The following is a 20,310-nucleotide window of genomic DNA, read 5'->3' as shown; positions in this document are numbered from 1 at the left end:
CCCCCAAAGTAAATGACAGCAATTGTGAGATACTAATAAGAATGTATACACTGAGGTTTACGTGGAAAGTTCTGGGTAAAATAGTAGATTAGAGACTGCATATGAGATCAGATTTTTAAAAAGTCAAAATACAAGTCAATATCTCCTTTTCACATAAAAAGAGAGCAAAAGAAAGTAGAAATCAGCTGAGATAGGAATTTCTCCATAAAGAAATAGCTAAGCACCAGCAGCATCCCAGTGCAAAATGCCATTCTCACTGGTCACTGCCTTTGTAGCTGCTCACAAAGTGATGTCAGACGAAGCCCTGCCCCAGAAGCTGGACAAGGTCCACACTTCAGAAACTGCAGCCAGAGTTTGGACAAGATATGCATGCAGTGAGTCAGAGCAGAGCAGAAGCTAGAGAGAGGCCAAAGTATGCCATGGGATTCACAGCTGAGTGCAGTAGGTGAACCCCCACCATTGCTTGGGAGAGCTAGACAGGGTAACAGAAGTGCGCTGTGATACCGGTTACAGTATGCTGACGGTGCAACCCTGGAAAACTTGGGGATAGACCTTCCACTTTCCATCAGAGCCTCTGTTACAGACAACCCTTTTGCATACAGATGCCCCAAACGCCAGAGACATTGTTGTATCTTGTCAGAGGGTGGCCTTAGATCAGGGAATTCTGACAAATAATAATAATAATAAATAATAATAATAATAATACCTTTAAATTCAGTCACAAAACCTTCTCATCTAAAAGGAATAAGTGAGAACTTATTTGAAGTGTGAAGACTATCAGCAACCCACCTGCAAATTGATACAAAAGACAATCCTAGGGGAGGAAAACCTGAATCATCCCATTGAGAAAGAATTCCTGACAGCATAACACTTTCTATTTAATGGTCTTCCTTTTTTTTTTTTTTTTTTTTTTTGAGCTTTGAGATAAGGTATCACTCTAGCCTAGACTGACCTGGAACCCACTCTGGTCTCAGGCTGGCCTTGAACTCACTGTGATCATACTAACTCTGCCTCCCAAGTGCAGGGATTAAGGGTGTGTGGTACCACACCTGGTATATGATTTTGTTTATTTTTTTGTTTACAGTTCTGTACTCTGTTACCTTGGTTTTAATTTGCATTTCATTGGGAGAGGCTTTTATTACTTCCCTTTCTCTATATCTGCAATATTTTTAAACTTATACTAGTTTCTCTACTTCTCATATGCATTTCCATGCTTACTTTCTTCCCTCTTTTCTGCTTTCCCATCCCTTTATCATATCACTGCTTCAATATTTGTACCCTGTACTCCAAAGAAAATTATATTTTATCCAACCACTAGTCTATTGTGATTATGTCTGAACCTTGTCAGGGACACAGGGGAAGTGTACATGTGTCTTCACCATAAGTTAACACTTAGGTTGATGATGAATTGTTACATATGTTACTGCAGTCTCCTCCCCCTCCTCCCCCCCCCCCCGCCCATAGCACTAAGAAACATACATCCATGTGAAGACAATTCACAAGAAAGGCTCCCATATAATAAAACAGCATGAGAAAGTGGGCGGGAAGAAAAATTCCAACAGATATGCAAAACACAACAAAAAAATATGAAGCAACCATCCACTATAAAACCTCCAAAACTCCTCAATACTAGAAACAAGATATAAGGAGATAGTCAAGATGCCAGAAAAATATTTCAAATACCTACATTGTGATTGTGTGTGTGTGTTGCATGCACATGCATGTGCTAATGCAGTATCTCTGTGTTACCATGTGGGCCCACCTGTGGCTACTGGAAGAGAATGTAGGATTCCTCCATCATTATTCACAATAAAATCTCTGATTGATTTCAGATCTTGCTGTTTGGGAGGCAGTGATTCTCTGGCCTTCAACTCCATAGGACTATGGTTACAGCCATGTGTGGCCATGCCCAGTTGTTTATGTGGGTTCTGGAGAATGTAAATCAGGCAGTCCTAGGTCGAGTCAGGCCCTCATGCTTGTGCAGGAAACATATTTAACTTTTGAGCCATCTATCCAGCCAAACTACCACACTTTTCAAAAGGGTCCTTGGCCACAAAGAGGGCTCAAATCAGTAAATAAACAAAACAATGAACTCAATTCAGGATCTAAAAAGAATGTTAACAAAATATATAAAATGTTCTGTTACTTGATGGAGAAACTCAAAATCATGGAGATTTGAATACTTCTGCAGTGAAGATGACAGAAAAAGGACTAAACTCCAATTTTGGAAATGAAAGAATAAATCTATTGAAAATTTAGTTTAAAGCCTTCTCCGCTGTGACGAAACTTTCCCTCAAAACTAAGCCTGAAATAAATCCTTTCCTTCTATAACCTTTTTTTTTTTTTTTTTTTTTTTTGCTTGTGCTTTGTCCCAGCAATGAGAAGGTATACTCACAAAACACAGAACCAAGAGGAGTCAAGCCGAGCTGAGAGTGCAAACAAGGAGCTGTCTTCATAGTTCCGCACACACAAGAGGGATCAGAAACTCAGTCCACACAGTAGCTGATCTGGGAGCTGGGAAGATAGCTTGCTGTGCAAACATGAGGCTCTGAGTGTGATTCCCAGCACTCATTTTTAGTATTTCGTGTCTTTTGATAACTTTTCTTTCAGATCTCTCCTCTTGCATATATACTTATTGCTGGCTTTGCTTATACATTGCACAGTTGTTTTTTTAGGATTGTTCTATTTCTCTACCCAGTTTTCTATTGTGATCTCTGCACTACTCTTCTTTTGAACAACTGGTACACTCGGATTCCAACCTGTCCTGCACATTCTTTACTCCTTAGGACTACACTTTATACTCCACAAGTGCATACATCATTCAAGAAATTATGGCAGAGCATTACCGAGAGAAATAAGTAGACATCCAAATAAAAAAAAATGTATCTAGAAGCATAAACAGACATGATCAGAGAAGAGCCTCTGTCCAATATATCATATTCAAGGTGTCAAAAATAAAAACCAAATGGCATGTGGTGGCATACACTTTTAATCCAAGTATTTAGGAGGTTGAGGTAGGAAACAACCGAGAAATAAATAAATAATAAAGATTTCAAATGCAAAGAAACAGCATTAAAAGTTATAAGGAAAAAAAAAACATCAACACACATAGAAAGATAGAAATAGAAAAATAACATTAGATCTTTCATCATCAAATCTAAAAATCAGGAAGGGATGGAGTGTCTTAAGTCTGAACATAAATAACTTAACTTAGATGATTACACCCAGCACAGTTAGCTCTTAAAATTAATGAAAAATAAGAGCATTTAAGATAAGTACAAATTAAAGAAATCTCTGACAACCAAGCTAGAACTACAAAAAATGCTTAAAGAAATAATAAACACAGAGGAAGAAGAAAAGTAAAAACACAGTAGGGAATATGTTGCATGAGAGAAATAGATGGACAACCCTAATAGAAGCAGAAAAAAAAAAAGAATGTACTTATAAATCAACCAACCAGAACAATAACCAAGAAAGTAATGAAAGGCAATCTATTTCAATAACTTTAAATGATTATAGCCTCATCTTGCCAATTAAAAGGCAGAGCAAATGTGTGAATTTAGAGAAAAATAAAACAATACCCAAATACTTTGTCCAATAAATGCATTTAACTGGCAAAGATATCCAGATAGTGAGGATCAAAGGATGAAAATCAACTACCAAGCTCATGAAAGTAACAAACAAGTAGCATAATTGGTCTTGTATCTGATAAAATAGATTGTAACTCAAAACTCTAGTCAGAAGAGATAAAGAAAAGCAGCAGATATTACTAGAACTAAAACTTAACCAAGAAAATATAAAAATTATAAATTTTATGCATCAAATATTGAAGCTCCAAGTTTCATAACAAATGCTATGAGGAATGAAAAGTCAAATAGATTCTAGTGCAATGACAATGAGAAGGTTTATTATTCTACTCTCATCTTTAGATAAATCTTCTAAACTAGAAGCCAGCCCATACACTACAGACAAAAATAATGCCATTCATCCATTTGATTTAGAGATATTTACAGAACATTCTCATCAAATAGGAAAAGAACATACTTGTTGATGGCACAGATTAAAAAAAATGGAGATAACATTAGATGATGAAGAGGTTGCTTTCAATTAAAAAAATGGCTACATGCAAAAATTGGTCTATAGATTCAGTTCAGTCTCCATCAAAATTCCAGTTGCATTTTTTACTACACTGTGGTTGTTTGAATAGAATAGATGGCCCCCAATATATTCAGTTGTTTATTTGTTTGTAGTTTGTATCTTTAGCCACCTAGCAGGAGGCAGTGTCACTGGGTTGATCTTAAGGTGTGGTGGTGGATTTCAGATTTCAATCTAAAGATATGCAAAGTGTGCTTAGAAGGAGTTCCTGAAGTGTGCTGTGGCTTTTGACTTTTGGCTTGTGCTTTTTTCTCTGTCTGCTTGGGCCTGTAAAGGCAGGCCAGCTTCTTCTCCATTTATGGAACTTTCCCTGGATCTGTAAGCTTCAATAAATATCCCTTCCTCCATAACTGTACCTGGTCTGGAAGTTTATATCAGTGAACCTGAATCTGTCTGCTATAGAGCTTGGTACCAAGGAGTGGACTGAGATGAACCTGACCATATGGATGTTGATCTTTTGGAACCTTTGTTTTGGAGGACTAGGCATGGATTTGGTGCTTGCAACTTAAGATGCCTTCTGGAGTGATAAGCCAAGTTTTATGGACTATTCTGATGAGAGTTTGAGAATTCTAAGTGCAGACAATATTGAACTTCGAGGCTTGGCTTCTGAGCTTTCTTTGGAGAAGGAAAGACTATCGAGGACTTTGTTGAAATTGGGCTACTACCATAAGGGCTGGCTGCATCCTGCCGCCCAGGCCCAGAGAGTTTGATCAAGGTTAAATTTGTAATGGACTGATGTGCTTGGCCAAAGATATTGGACTGAGAGATTTTAAGATTTTAAACTGGAAAACTTCAAGCAAGTTAAAATTACAGGCACTGAGACTGGTTTTAGCTAACTGAATCTGCTATTGTCAAACACATTAGCAATCTTAAAGGAAGATGGTCAAATTGCTTTACCATGGAAAGGATGCCTGAGGAAAGACTACCATAGAAATGCAAACACTGTTGGAAAGAGTTGACTGGAGAAGGAACCTGCTTTTCAAGGTTATGATTTATTTTATCTGTGAATTAAGAATATGACTGTGTCCTACACACCTGGTATTGGTTTCAGAAGCATGAAAAATGTGAGGAGTAGCTGTGAATTGCACATGCTCCAGGAGCTGAATCTGAGATGCGGCATGAGGTAGGGCCTAATGCCCTGATAGGCTGAAAGAGCCCTTGGAAGATGTGAGGAGTGGTCATGAATTTCACACGGTTCCAGGAGCTGCTGCTGAGATGCAGCATGAGGCAGGGCATGATGTCCTGATAGGCTGAAAGAGCCTTCGGAAGATGGACTGTGGTTTGCATGAAGACCTCAAGATGTTTTGGATATACCAGGACTATGCAAGTGCTACCATAAAGTGCACTGTTAGCCTGAGATGGAAGTGTTCCCTGGCTACAGTGCCCAGCTGGAGGGGTGGAACCGGAAAATCTGGAGACTGTCAGTCTTTGTTGTATTGGACTTGAACTGCAGAAGTTTGATGTTTGTTTGATGGTGGTTGAGTTTGCATTGTTTTAGTCTCTCCTTGCTATGCATTATACCAGTTGAAAATGTTTACTCTGTGCCTTTATGTGTTAGAAATGTTTAACTTGTTTGATTTTACAGGTCTTAATATCTTAAATTGGTCAAGACTGTGGGGACCTTTGAAATTGAACTGAGTACAATTTACAATATGTGATGGTAATAAATCTATTGGGGGCCAGGGGCGGAATGTGGTGGTTTGAATAGAATAGATGGCCCCCAATATATTCAGTTGTTTATTTGTGTGTAGTTTGTATCTTTAGCCACCTAGATGGAGGTAGTGTCACTGGGTCTATCTTAAAGTGTATTGGTGGGTTTCAGATTTCAATCTAAAGATATGCAAAGTGTGCCTATCGGGAGTTCCTGAAGTGTGCTGTGGCTTTTGACTTTTGGCTTGTGCTTTTCTCTCTGTCTGCTTGGGCCTGTGAAGGCAGGCCAGATTCTTTTGCCATTTATGGAACTTCCCCTGGATCTGTAAGCTTCAATAAATATTCCTTCCTCCATAACTGTGCCTGGTCTGAAAGTTTATCTCAGTGAACCTGAATCTGTCTGCTACATACACTCAAAGAACAATTCTAAAATTCATATGGAAATATAAAAGACTTCAAATGTTCAAAGCAATCCTAATCAGAAAGAACAATGCTGAAGCTGACAATAACTGATCTTATACTATAGAGCTACAGTGACAAATATCAAATGGAACTGGTAAGAAGTAGACATGTAGACTAACAGAATAAAACACAAGACACAGATATAAATCCACACTGTAGCCACTTAATTTTTAAAAATATTTTATTTTTTAATTGATTGATTAGAAAGAGAGAGAATGGGTACACCAGGTCCTCTAGCAACTGCAAATGGACTCCAGATGCATTTACCACAATGCACATTTGACATACTGGGGAATTGAACCTGGGTCCTTAGGCTTCAAGCAAGTGCCTTAACTGCTGAGCCATCTCTGCAGCCCCCAGCCACCTAAATTTTGACAAAGCTGTCAAAAACAGATATTGCAGAAAAGATGGCCTGTTTAACAAATGATGTTTGAAAACTTCAACACACTGAAAAATGAAATTAGAGCCTTATTTTGCACCTTACACAAAAATCAATCCCACATATACTAGAAGTTTATGTGAAATCTGAGCTAATAAAATTGCTAGAGGATAACAGAAAAAATTTCAAGATAAATGCATAGGCAAAACTTTCTGACAAGTATTCCAATAGCACAGGAATTTCACGAATTGACAAGAGATTACATGAAATTAAAAAGTATGTGCAAAGGAAAAGAAACTATCAGCGTAGCAAATAGACACTTTTACATAATGGGAGAAAATCCTTGCTACCTATATTTCAGTAATGGTTATAACATGTAGAATGTATAAAGAACTACAAAAATTAAATACAACCTCCTATGCTATTAATTAATGGGCTAATGTGCAGACATTTCACCCAGGAAGGAATATATCTCATTTAAGAATTGCATCTAGTCCAATTCCCAGTGATCTTTTCCCTCCTCTGAAGTATCATAAGCTTGGACTTCACTGTCCACATTGATATTGGCATTCCGGTCTTGAAAGAGAACCAGGAGAAAGCTAGCTTCTCTTAGGCATTGAGTTAGGGACAGAAGGAACAAGAAGATGCCATTCTGTCCACCCTAGCACAACTGAAACTTGCTTGTGTCTGATTATGTTTATCCAAGATGGCTACCAGGGACCAACAAGATTTTTTTTGTTTCTTACTCTGCTCAATCTCTCTGGGTCAACCCCAGAATCCATGAACCAATCAGATCATTGCCCATCCTGGGCCACCCTAAACCCACAAACCAATCAATCAGATCTTCCTCTTGCATGCCTGAATCTGATTAAAGAGTCCATTTTTAATTGACTATTAAGGCTTGTCCATGCAGATCTCTGTTTTCCCTCTGCCCTGTGATCTCTTTCTGGATACATGTAAGTCTGGCTTTCCCCTACCCAGTCTGGAGAGCAGAGCACTACTTGTCTTGAGTAGTTTTCTATATGGCTTTTAATTATTATTATTATTTTTGAAGTAGGGTCTCCCTCTAGCCCAGGCTGACCTGGAATTCACTATGTAGTCTCAGGCTGGCCTTGAACTAAAGGTGATCTTCCTGCCTCTGCTGGAATTAAATGCATGTGCCACCACACCTGGCTCTGAGCATGCTTTCTCTTTGCATTATGCTTTGTGGTACCTTCTCATTTTGATTACATGTATGATTTTCTTTTGATCTTTGAGTCTACCATGTGTATTTTCTCTAAACTCTTAATCTACCTCTAAACTCTGGGCCTCTTACATGTATAATTTCTATAAAGTTGGGGTAACTGTGGGTGTAAATCTCTTTAGTACCTACTTCTCATCTGAATTTCCTAGTCTGCTTTGGTACTTACTCTCTGCTCTTCTTTCTTACACGATCACCACTTGTTCTCTTAACTTTCTTACAAGAGTGCCTATTTATTCTAAATATCTCTCAATGGGCTTCTAGATCCTGTCTTCTACATGCTTGTGAATCTGCTCCAGCCTTTTCCTAGTTCCCAGTTCCCCTTAAATAAACCTCATCACTTATGATTTCTCCATAAATAAACTCAATAATTTATAGCTTTCCTTCTTGAGTTGGTTTTATCAATTCCTTGTTAAATATAAGATAAGGACACAAAATTGGGAGTTTGTATATTTGGGAGCTCCCTCTTGCATCAGTATTCCTCACTCCCATAAAAATGGTCTACTAAACTATGCTTATACAATTCTAGGGCTGCTTTCACACACAACTCCAAACTTATAAATTTCTCTTGTATGCTATTCCCAAAGGCTTACAAAACTGATGGTCAGGTTTCTTTAGCAACCGAACAGATTCTGAAAGAGGATAGAAGAAAGCTAGTTTCTTTTAGGCAGTTTTAGTTAGAATCAGAGGTCCAAAGAGAACCAGGAGATGCCACCCCACATGCCACCTCACCCTGGAACAAGAATGGAACTCTTGGTAGGAATAGAACTCATGCCTTATTGAGACTGATCTACAACACTCTCTGCTGCCTAGTCTAGCACACTACCTAAATAAATGGCCCAGGTGGGATGGCTCTGGAGTCTGACCTCCAAATCTCTAAACCAATCAGATCTTCCCCTTGTATACCTGAATCTGATGAAAAAAAAAAATCATTATTTTTTACATTACAAAGGTTGTAGCCATCTTCCTGTCCATTTGCTCTGGATTCCCTCTCTTCTCTGCTTGGATACATGTGAGTGTCTTTCTTCTTACTCATCCTGACTGTGGGAGGTGGGTAGTGGTGGTGGACAGATTTCTTGTTTTGAATGATTTTTCTGCTTTCCTCTGTTTTATAGTTTGGGGTAAATTTGCACCTTAATTACATGTATGATTTTCCTCTGGTCTGTGTACCTACCATGTGTGTGTTTTTCTTACATTCTAGAAATACCATGTGGGTGCTTTCTCTAACTCTAGGCCTGTTAACTGTGTAATTACTCTAAACTTGGGGTAACCGTGGGCTTAACACTTTTTACTACACATTTCTCATCTGAACATTTTCTCTCTGCTATTCTTCCTTAAGTCAACACCCCATTAACTTTCTTCAATGAGAAAACTCAGGGTGTTTCTTCTAAATATCTCTATATAAGCACCTAAGTTCCCTCTTCCATGTGTTTATTCCTTAAAACTTCAATTTCTCTAAAATGACTCTCAAGGAGCATACAGTGTTTTCCACATGAGGGCATGTTTCCTGCTTCCCATGGGCCTATGATGCTGCTCTTGCCTTCTTCCTAGATCCGAATTTCCCTTAATAAATTTCACAAAATGGGCTGGAGAGATGGCTTAGCGGTTAAGTGCTTGCCTGTGAAGCCTAAGGACCCCGGTTCGAGGCTCAGTTCCCCAGGTCCCACGTTAGCCAGATGCACAAGGGGGAGCACGCGTCTGGAGTTCGTTTGCAGAGGCTGGAAGCCCTGGCGCGCCCATTCTGTCTCTCTCCCTCTATCTGTCTTTCTCTCTATGTCTGTCTCTCTCAAATAAATAAAAATTTTAAAAAAAGTCACAAACTGTGACTTCTCCATAAACACATTTAATAATTCATAAATTATTATTCTTGAGTCAATATTTATTAATTATTAAAGTTAGGACTGAACCCAAAACTTGGGGTTCATAAATACTGGGGGACCTCTCTTGGGTCCCAAAATACTACATCAATTCCACTTCTCAGTACTAATTTTTTGTATTGGTTACTTTCCTTGTCACTATGATCAAATACCTGATAGAAACAAATTAATGGAGGGTGAGTGCAGGGGAGAAGTTTGTTTTGGCCCATGGTACAAGGGCATATGGCAGGGGAGGCATAATCAGTATACTTTTGTGGCAGCAGAAGTATGAGGTGACTGTTTATTACATTTTGTTGGAATCAGGAAGCAGAGAGACTAGACTCAAACCAGGGTGAAGATATAATGCTCAAAGTCCACCCCTACAGTGACCACTTCCTCCAGTGAGGCACCACCTTCTAAAGATTTCATAACCTATCAAAACAGAACCATCAGCTAAAAATCAAGTGTTCAAATACATTAGCCCAAGGGAGATATTTTGTATCCATCCCATAAGTGCCCCTCAGTTGAACTGCTCAGAATTTTCAGGGGAATATATCCATAGCTTCAATGTAATTTCTTCAAAATATTCAAGCTTATTTCTATTCACTTGATAAAGGCTACAGCATCTAAACACTCATCACTCTATCATCCCTCACCACTGACACAAATAAAGAAAAGCTCTGCTGAAGTAGCCTAGAGGAAACGCAAAATTATAAAAGCCTGTCAGTAAATAAAGGCTCTAGTCATCACGCAGGCAGTGTGCATGCAGTGTGAAACTCAGTGCACCACCAGAGTGCTCTGCTGTCCCCTCCTCACTTGACTGCTCCGGGAAAATGCAAAATATAAATAAATAGGAAGAGCCAGGTGGCCGGGGGATTTGGGAAAACAGCCTTTCACTTCTGGAAGTCTGTGTGGAAAATAATGCCAAAATCAAAATCCAGAAGTGTTGGGTGGAGTGAAAATTGTCTCTGGATATTTGGCTGTACAAACACAAAAGCCTCAAGCTTTCCAGCCAAATGTGGTATGATTGGCATATCATGGAGGTGGCTGGGATGGAAATAGCAGGCACATCAATCAGAGCTGAGGTGAGTGAGCAGGAATGCCTTTATCCCTCGAGGAAGAGTGTGGAGAGAGGAGATGATATTTTTGGCATGCTGAAGTTTCTGGATTCAGCATATCATATTGAATATGGGGTAATGTGCATTTGGCAACATAAATGAAACTTAATGACTCAGTAGTTGAGATAAATGTGATTCTTCTTGAAAGAAATTCTTTCTCACATTTCAGACAAGAGTAATTATATATGTCAAGAAGTAACTTATTTAATTACAAATCAGAATGGGGATGAATCTAAAGAGTAGAAAAATTAAAAAAAAAAAAGAATTCACAATGAAAGTGTCTCTGTACACTGTCTTAGCACTTATACAGGAATGATAAATTGCTTAAGTATGAATCTAATACTTTACAAACATGTAATATATCACCCTGCTAGAGTGATTTTATTTTGCTTTAGTTATTTTAAACAATAAAACATCTATAGCCTATCTCAAAATGAAAAGAAAAATCCAGGTGTACAAAGACCCTTCTTTCCATGAACATTCAGGCCGTGATATTGAATCCCTAAGGTGTAGCAATAAACAGAGTATGAATAAGACCCAAATGCCATCAACAGCACCTGATTTGACATCCTAGACACATTTGTTTATTGTGCTGTTCTGTGATCTGATGTTTATTTTACATGTTCTAAAAGGTCTTTGAAATGAGAAAGTCATGATGGAGAAAAACCTTATGTGCTGTGAAAGCCTCATGTGACACCAGCAAGACATTTTATAGATAAGTTGCAAAGTCAGTATGGATATTAAAAAGGAAAGTGGGAGTGAAGGAGAGGAGGGGGTGGGGGGCAAAAGCAAGTAAAGTGGCTGATGATATATGCCTCTCTGTGTATGCCACTGTGGTAACATGAATGTAAAATGTCTTCTGTAACTTCGTGCATTAGAATACTTAATACCCAATTGGTAGTGCTCTTTGCAAATGCTGTGGAACCTTAAGGAGATGGAGCCTTGCTGAAAGAAGTCTGTCATTGGCCTTGGGGTATTAAGCCCAGCCCGGCTTGCTGCATTGAGTGTCTCTACTTCCTCCATGTGGATTGTGACTGTGTGATGCCAGCCCTTGCTCCTGATGCTTTCCCCACCATAATTAAACCATTTCCTTTTCATAACTTGCTCCTAGTCAGGGGTTTTGTGCAAGCAATAAAACATTAACTGATATAATTAATAATAATGTATAGGTACTCTTTACTTAGGGGGCTCTATATATTATGTTTATTAGGTAGAAGAAAAGAATGATCATCATAAGCATTCCCAAACAATATTATTTGATAGAGTTCAAATGATGAAGGGAAATGAGAAAAATTAATAAAGAATGATATTATTAAAGATATTATCTTACACTTTCTTCTCTTTTTTTCCTGGAGATAAACATCATTAAGTACTATGTAAGGTTTGCTTATCATTTTTAATATCCCGTACTTATATTATCATAAAATAGACAGCACTTGACATCATGCCTATTTTAAATATAGTTACATGTAACTGAATACATTTATAATGCTATATGTTGTGGTTTGGGTCTAGAATGTCCCTCAGGCTTATGCATTGAAAGCTTGCTCTCCAATGTAGCAATGTTCAGAAGAAAAGGGAGAGGTTATTTCTATTCACTTGATGAGGGCTTGCTGTAATATATCTCTTTCATTCTTTTTTTACTTCTCAAGAAATGTTCTTCTTTTTCTATTATTATTATTATTATTATTATTATTATTAACAATACATTTCATACAGCTGCATCATGTGTTGGTATCCTCTTTCCCCTTGTCTCTAGCTCCATTCCGTCAACCTCTCTGTTCTATGGCCACCTGTCTTTCTGTTATAATACTTTGCCTTATGACAGGCCAGAAACAATGGGTCCAGGAGACCATGGGTCCAGCTGACCATGGATTGAAAGCAAAAGCCAAAATATATCTTTTTAAAGTTATTTTTCTTTAGGTATTTTGTCACATCAATAGAAATCTGACTAGTATTATGTGACTGTAACCATTATTTACCTTCAAATGTATATCATCTTATAAAACTGATCTTTTGTAGCCATTGAACAATAACTGTCTATTCTCTCTCTAGTGCCTGCAGACACCATTCGACTTCCTGGCTCAATGATTTTTGACTATTCTCAGTACACTGCATAAGTTGAATCATGCAGCTGTTGTCTTTTTCTAACTGGATTTTTCAACTCACATAATGTTCTCAAGGTTCAGCAGTGTTGTAATATACAATACCTTTATGAGGCTAAGTATTATTCCATTTCATGGATATACTAAGTTGTGATTGTCCATTTATTTGCCAGTGTACACTTGCCTTTTTTCTGTGTTTTTATTGCTGTGAATAATGCCGCTATGAGCATGGGTGTAAAATTCCCTTTCTGAGAACTTACTTTCAATTTCTTGGGATATATACCAGAATTTGAATTACTTAATCACAAGGAACTTCTATTTTTATTATCTTTGTCATATATTTTAATTGATAAATTTAAAACGTAATTATAATTTGATCCCATTCCCCTCCTACTGGTCTCCCCCCCCCCATCTCATTCCACTAAGATCCCACCTCTTTCCAAATGGTCCTCCTATTTTGGGATCCTCTTTTTGTCTTCCTCCATGCTCTACGTCAAGATTTTGAGGACTCAAATATTGTGTGGATTTGGTACGGGTAAGTACCTCTACGACGAGGTCATTAATGCATGGCTCCATTTATGTCTGGAGCATATGATCCTGCTATCCTGATCGTACTCCTTACCACCCTGTGGCTTTTACATTCTTTCCATTATGTCTTCCTCATGTACCCTGAGCCTTGGAGGGCATGATGGAGATGTTTCATTTAAACATTGAGCTCTCAACAGCCCCTTATTTCCAGCACTTTGATGACTGTTTGCTCTGCTAGTATCCACTGCATCTCCATAGAGAAGCTTGTCTGCTTTGCCGTGAGAGCACCAGTTTTCACGCAGCCATCCCTCTGCAAGAGACCCTGCAGCCTGGCAGCTGTGACAGGGATGACATTTCCTGTGTTAGGCGCTCGACTGCCCCTTCTTGGTGTCATCTTCCTGAGTCTTGCATCTCCCAGGGATTCACTGCCATTTGCAAAAACAATGCTTTTGAACCCAAAGCGAGATTGTTTCCTATCTATTATGACTGTTTTTTGCAAGAGAATGGTTTTAATTTATTCCTCTCTTTAGTCCGATAACAATAAGCAGTAAATCAAGTAGACCTTATTTTATTGATTTCATTGTAAACAGCTGTTTAGATTTCTCTCTGTGCTTAGTAGCAACACAGGAATGCCAAAACCCATCACAAACACCATAGCTAGAACTTATAGAAAATTAGGAATTAAGAGGAGCTGATGTACCAAATACTTTTCTTCTTCTTTCTTACCTTTAGTTTATATTTTCTTTGTTTTATTATTAAGGACATATTTTGAGTGGATACATCATGTGTTGGTACCATCTTTTTCCTCCTCCCTTCCCCTATTCTGCAGGGGACCCTCTTCAGTGGGGTTGCTGGTATTCCCCATGGGGTTGTGGGTTATGTGTTTTGTGAGCAGCAGTCAGTTATTAGTTGGAGGCAGTGCCTCTGGCCATGATATCCCAACTTGTGACTCCTACAATCTTTCCGGCCCCTCTTCCACAAAGTTCCCCGAGCCATGTTGGGTGTGTTTTAAGTCTACTTCAGTGATGAGCTTACTGGAACTTCTGTACCTCTGCTTTGGTAGGTGTTGAGCATGCTCAGCATCTGTGTCCTTCACCCTGGCGCTGCTTGTCAGGCTCACCATGGAAGCAGTGCTCTTGCTCATTCCCCTATTTCCTCTGTGGTTTCTCCTGGGCCTTGACTGAGATGTGCAGGATGTTTTATCTCCTTGGGTCTCACTACTTTCTGAAAAAGAATAACAGATTCTCCAATGGAGAGTAAAGTCAGCATAGATTAAATTGAATACGTATTGTTTAGAGAGAGTTTCATGGATGTAGCCCCTCTTTCAGCTGAAGACTATTGGGAGCTTCACATTGGAGAACATAATCTTTGTCTCCATAGTATTCAGACCTGGTTCCCAGTTCCAGAAATGAGTTCCTTTCCACTGAGTGGGTCTCTTAGCCAGTCAGAAAGCCTTTGGCTACCCACCCAGGCAATGAGCCACCATCGCACTGGTGTGTACATCTTGTCAGGCGGGTTGCTTCTGACCAATATTGCTGGTCACTTTCCCCCAGTAGCTCATGTAGTGCTTTCCAGCATTTGTTTAATTGAAATTTTGAAGCTTAGTTCACCCCCCACAAGTAATTTGGTGTACACAAATGTTATTACAAGAATAAATATTCATCTCTTAGGAGCATTCATTAAATAATCTATGTGTCCATCGTGGAAACATGATTTGATTTTTATGTTCTACTGTATATTTAGGATTGCTATGTTTTCTTTGTAGATTGAAACTTATGTAACTATAAAATACCTCTTATTGTCTCTGGTAATTATTTTGTTCTAAAGTCTATCTGACACTAATACAGCCACTCTTGCTTCCCCTTTATTAATATTTCCATGATATATCATTTCTCACTTATTTTTATTTTTATTTATTTATTTGAAAGTGACACAGAGAGAAAGAGGGAGAGGGAGGGAGGGAGGGAGGGAGAGAGAGAAAGGGAGAAAGAGAGAGAGAGAGAGAGAGAGAGAGAGAGAGAGAGAGAGAGAGAATGGGAGCACCAGGGCTTCCAGCCATTGCAAATGAATTCCAGACGTGTGCACCCCTTTGTGCATCTGGCTAATGTGGCTCCTGGGGAATCAAGCCTTGAACCTGAGTCCTTAGGCTTCACAGGCAAGCGCTTAACTGCTAAGCCACCTCTCCAGCCCCATTTCTCATATTTTACTTTCACCTCATCTACATTATATTTGAACTTACTTTATTCTCCACACATAACAGTTGGGTGTTTAAAATTCAATATCACTCTTTAATTGCTATGTTTAAATAATTCACATTTAGTGTGATTACTAATATATTTGAACTTTGGTTTACCATTTTGGTTTTGTTTCTTTCTTTGGGTTTAATTCCTGTTATCTTTTAAAAATTATTTATTTGAGAGAGAGAAAAAAGGAGGGGGTTGGAGAATGGGTATACCAGGGCTTCCAGCTGCTGCAAAGAACTCCAGATGCATGCGCCAGCTTGTGCATCTGTCCTCCATGGGTACTTGTGAATTGATCCTTTGGTTTTGCAGGCAAGTGTCTTCACTGCTAAGCCAGCTCTCCAGCCCCATTTCTGTTTTCTTTTCATGCACATCTGTGGGTCCCTAATACTAATTAGAATTATATTTTTATTTATCCATACTGCTTTGAGTGTATCTCCATATACAATTATTTAGTGATTGATTTAGGTAAATGCAATAATATGCCTATAACATCATATTTTATGGATGTCCTCACTTTCCTAGTTTAAGTATAAAAATATTATCTTTTTATATCTTGATCATTTATAATATAATTGTCTTAAATAGTTCCCAACTATGTATTTACAACTATGTTTTACAACTGCCATTTTTGCTTTATATGTCAAAAATAATTCTGACAAGTTAAGAAAAAAAACTGGCATCATTTACTTATATTTTTACATAAATCATATTCTTCTTCTTTCTTCTTTATTTGGGAAAATTTTAGTCATTGCTCCTTTGTGTACTTTTACAATCTCTGCCCTCTTTTTCTTCTTTGAGACTCTAAATGGCATTAAATCTTTCACTGTAATCCCACTGGACCATGATGTTCACATTTATGCTTAATTGACCTGGTCTATGCTGCTTTTATTGGTTAATTTTAATTATAGTTATTTTTCTTCTGTACCCTCCATTCTGTTGAGCCTGTTCACATGCCTCTTGTTTTCAATTATTTCTTCTTTTTTTTTTTTTTTTAGTATTAAGTTTCCCAATGTGATTCCTTTTATTTTCTGTTCCATTGAGAAGTTTTTTTTTAAATGATAGCTTCTTTAAATACTTGTCAGATCACTCTAACATCTGTTCATATGTTTTGAATGATTTTTCCATTAATTATAAGATTGTCATGCTGCTTGCTATAGCACTAAACACTTCACTAACACTGTTGTGGCAGGAAAGGAAAGACATTCTTACTATGAGCTGGCAGTACAGCTCACATTGCCCACACATCTCCCACCAATGCAAAAAGAAACAGTCCTTTAATATTCCAGCATAGGGGTTAGGACTCCACTTGGTGTCCTCTGATGCCCTAACCTGTAGAGGCGGAAGAACTTCCTTATTGGGTAGGTGTGAATGATCAGGTCTATTCTCCATTTACACTTGTCTTAGGTTGAGGGTTCATTTGTGGCAGGTGGGGATGGCAGTTTCACCATGCTGTTTGGATTTCCTGCCATCACCACAGTGAGGGCATTAGGACATCTCATCTCACTCAGCCTCATGAGGATGAATTCCAGGCTCCTGCTCAGCAGTTGCTAGAAGTTGTTGGGGTGGTACCAGTGTTTCATGTGTATTTTTTGGGTGGAGTGGATATTATCTAAATATTTTCTGTCTTGGGCTATAGAATTTTCATATATAAAGAATTGCTAGGGTGCTAGAAAGATGGTTTCATGGTTAAGGCATTTGCCTGCAAAGCCTAAATATCTAGGTTTGATCCCCCAGTACCCATGTAAGCCAGATGCACAAGGTTGTATGAGTATCTAGAATTCATTTGCAGTTGCAACTGGAAGCCCTGGGGCATTCACTTCCTCTATGTGCCTCTTTCTCTCAATCTGTCTCCCTTCTCTTAAATAAATAAATAAATCATTAAAAAAGAAGTGTTACGACAGTTCGCCTCCTCCTAGCTTCCCCTCCGTGTCAATACACCGAGCTGTTTCTTGTTTCCAAGAAGGTACACACTACTGGCTGCCAAGCTCTGGGAGTTATCACAGAGAAGGAGACCCAGGTGATTCTACTTGACACACCTGGAATCACCAGTCCTATTAAACAGAAGAGGCACCATCTGGAGCTCCCTTTGTTAGAAGATCCTTGGAAGAGCATGAAATCTGCTGATCTTGTTGTTGTTCTTGTGGATTGGACTTGAGGCCGGCTCAGCCCCCAGGTACTCCAGTGCTTGACTCAGTTTTCCCAGGTCCCTAGCATCCTTGTCTTGAACAAGGTGGACTGCCTGAAGCAGAAGTCAGTTCTCCTGGAGCTCACAACAGCTCTCACTGAAGGTGTAGTCAATGGCAAGAAGCTCAATATGAGGCAGGCCTTCCGCTCATACCCTGGCAACCACTGCTCCAGCCCCGCAGCTAAGGACCCGAATACACAGTCTGTAGGAAAACCTCAAAGAACTGGTTGGCCCCACTTCCAAGAGAGCTTCATGTTATCAGCCCTAAACCAGGAGGATGTGAAAGTACTAAAGCAATACCTCTTGTCACAGGCCCAGCCAGGGGCCTGGGAGTTCCACAGCAACGTCCTCACTAGCCAGACACCTGAAGAGATCTGTGCCAACAAAATCCGGGAGAAGCTCCTAGAATACCTGCCTGAGGAGGTGCCCTATAGTGTGCAGCAGAAGACAGTGATATGGGAGGAAGGACCAAGCGGGGAGCTGGTGATTCAACAAAACCTTCTGGTGCCCAAAGAATCTCATGTGAGGATCCTGATTGGTCAGAAGGGCCATCTGATCTCCCAGATTGCCAGGGAGGTAGGCCGTGACCTCATGGACATTTTCCTGTGTGACGTTCACATCCGGCTTTCTGTGAAGCTTCTCAAGTGACTACCCTCTGTTACCTCTTGTGGGGCATACCAGCTCAAGCTACTGGCAGTAGTCATTGATTGGAAGTGTCCCTGCCCAAAGGGCTTGTAGCGGGCCAACGTGGCCTTGCTTGAGTCTATACAGTCTCTGCGCAGTCATGTCTCCTGTTGGAGAAAAGAACCTGCCTTAGTTCAGTTCTAAGGTAGAGTTCTTTGCCACAGCTACATCTGTCTCAGAAGTTGTCCTGAACTTTGTAGGAATAGGGTCACTTTGTCCCCATTGGCATTGGACCCAGAGTCTTTCCTGGAGTTCCCAATTGCTTACAGGGAGATCTTTGACCTTGAAGCTGTGTAGGGCTGGGGAGAGGCTGAGCTGTTAAAGGTGCTTCCTTGCAAAGCCTGCTGGCTTACATTCAGTCCCCCAGTCACCCATATAAAGTTGGACAGGGATTTGTTTCTAGCAGCAAGGAAACCTGTCTCTCCCATAAAACACAAACAGGTACACACCCACATGCAAATATTCTCAAAGTTGTGTTTTGCTGAGCGTGGTGGCGCATGCCTTTAATCCCAGCACTCGGGAGGCAGAGGTAGGAGGATTGCCCTGAGTTTGAGGCCACTTTGAGACTACATAGTGAATTCCAGATCAGCCAGGGCTAGAATGAGACCCTACCTCGAAAAAACAAAAAATAGGAAGCAGGGTGTGGTGGTGCCCACCTTTAATCCCAGCCCACAACAGGCAGAGGTAGGAGGATCACTTGAGAGTTTAAGGCCACCCTAAGAGTAATTCGAGCTCAACCTTTGATAGAGGGAGACCTTACCTTGAAAAACAAACAAAGAGCTTGGTGGCGCATGCCTTTAATCCCAGCAGTTGGATGGTAGAGGTAGGAGACCCTATCTGGGAGAAGGGGAGAAGAAAGAGATGGGTGTGGAAGTCTAGGTAGGAGGATCACTGAGTTTAAAGCCAGCCTGAGACTACATAATGAATTCTAGGTCAGCCTGGGCTAGAGTGAGATCCTACCTGGAAAAACAAAAACAAAAACAAAAACAAAACTATGTTTCTTGCCGTCCACCTAAGTCCACGATCCCTCCCATTCCATCTGGCCACCCAGACTTGGACGCCAATAAAGCTATAAAACAAGGAAAAAAAAAAAAAGGAGTGTTAGAAGTCATATAATCCAATCCCTTCATTTTACGTGAGCCCTAGAGTAATTAAACATACTGCTTCTGATCATAATTTTAGTGTAGTTCTAAATATTTAATCAACTACAACACAACACTTTGGATTCCTAATACAATGTTGCATCTACTTTATTTTGCATCTACTAGCCTGGACCAATTCAAACAATGAAACATTATCATCCTAGGTTTCTTTCAAAATATTTTTATTTGTTTACTCACTTAAAAATAAAAGAGTGAAAGAGATAGTTAGATAGATAGATGATAGATTAGATAGATAGATAGGCAGACAGATAGGCAGGCAGATAGATGACAGATGGATAAGAATGAAAGTGCCAGGGCCTTCAGCCACTGCAAACAAAATCCAGACACATACACCATCTTGTGTATCTGGCTTATATGGGTACTGGGGAATTAAACCTGGGTCATTTGGCTTCACAGGCAAGCACCTGAAATGCTAAACCATCACTCTGCCCCCTGTATATATATATTTTTTATTTTAGACACCTTTGCATTTTCAAATGTAATGGTGAAAGTACAAATATTTTGCTTTGATTTTTCAAAGTAAATATAATTCAAAGGGAACA

At 39.4% G+C, this 20,310-nt stretch overlaps 1 pseudogene; it reads left to right on the top strand.

The window, feature by feature from the left end:
• Positions 1 to 244: 244 nt before the first annotated feature.
• On the top strand, positions 245 to 18,770 carry LOC101612139 (annotated as a pseudogene).
• The last annotated feature ends 1,540 nt before the right edge of the window (positions 18,771 to 20,310 follow it).

This window comes from Jaculus jaculus, chromosome 16, assembly GCF_020740685.1.
Source record: "Jaculus jaculus isolate mJacJac1 chromosome 16, mJacJac1.mat.Y.cur, whole genome shotgun sequence".
NCBI classification, from domain to species: Eukaryota; Metazoa; Chordata; class Mammalia; order Rodentia; family Dipodidae; genus Jaculus; species Jaculus jaculus.
Note: the sequence above shows the minus strand (reverse complement) of the source record. Positions and strands in the feature narration are given on the sequence as shown.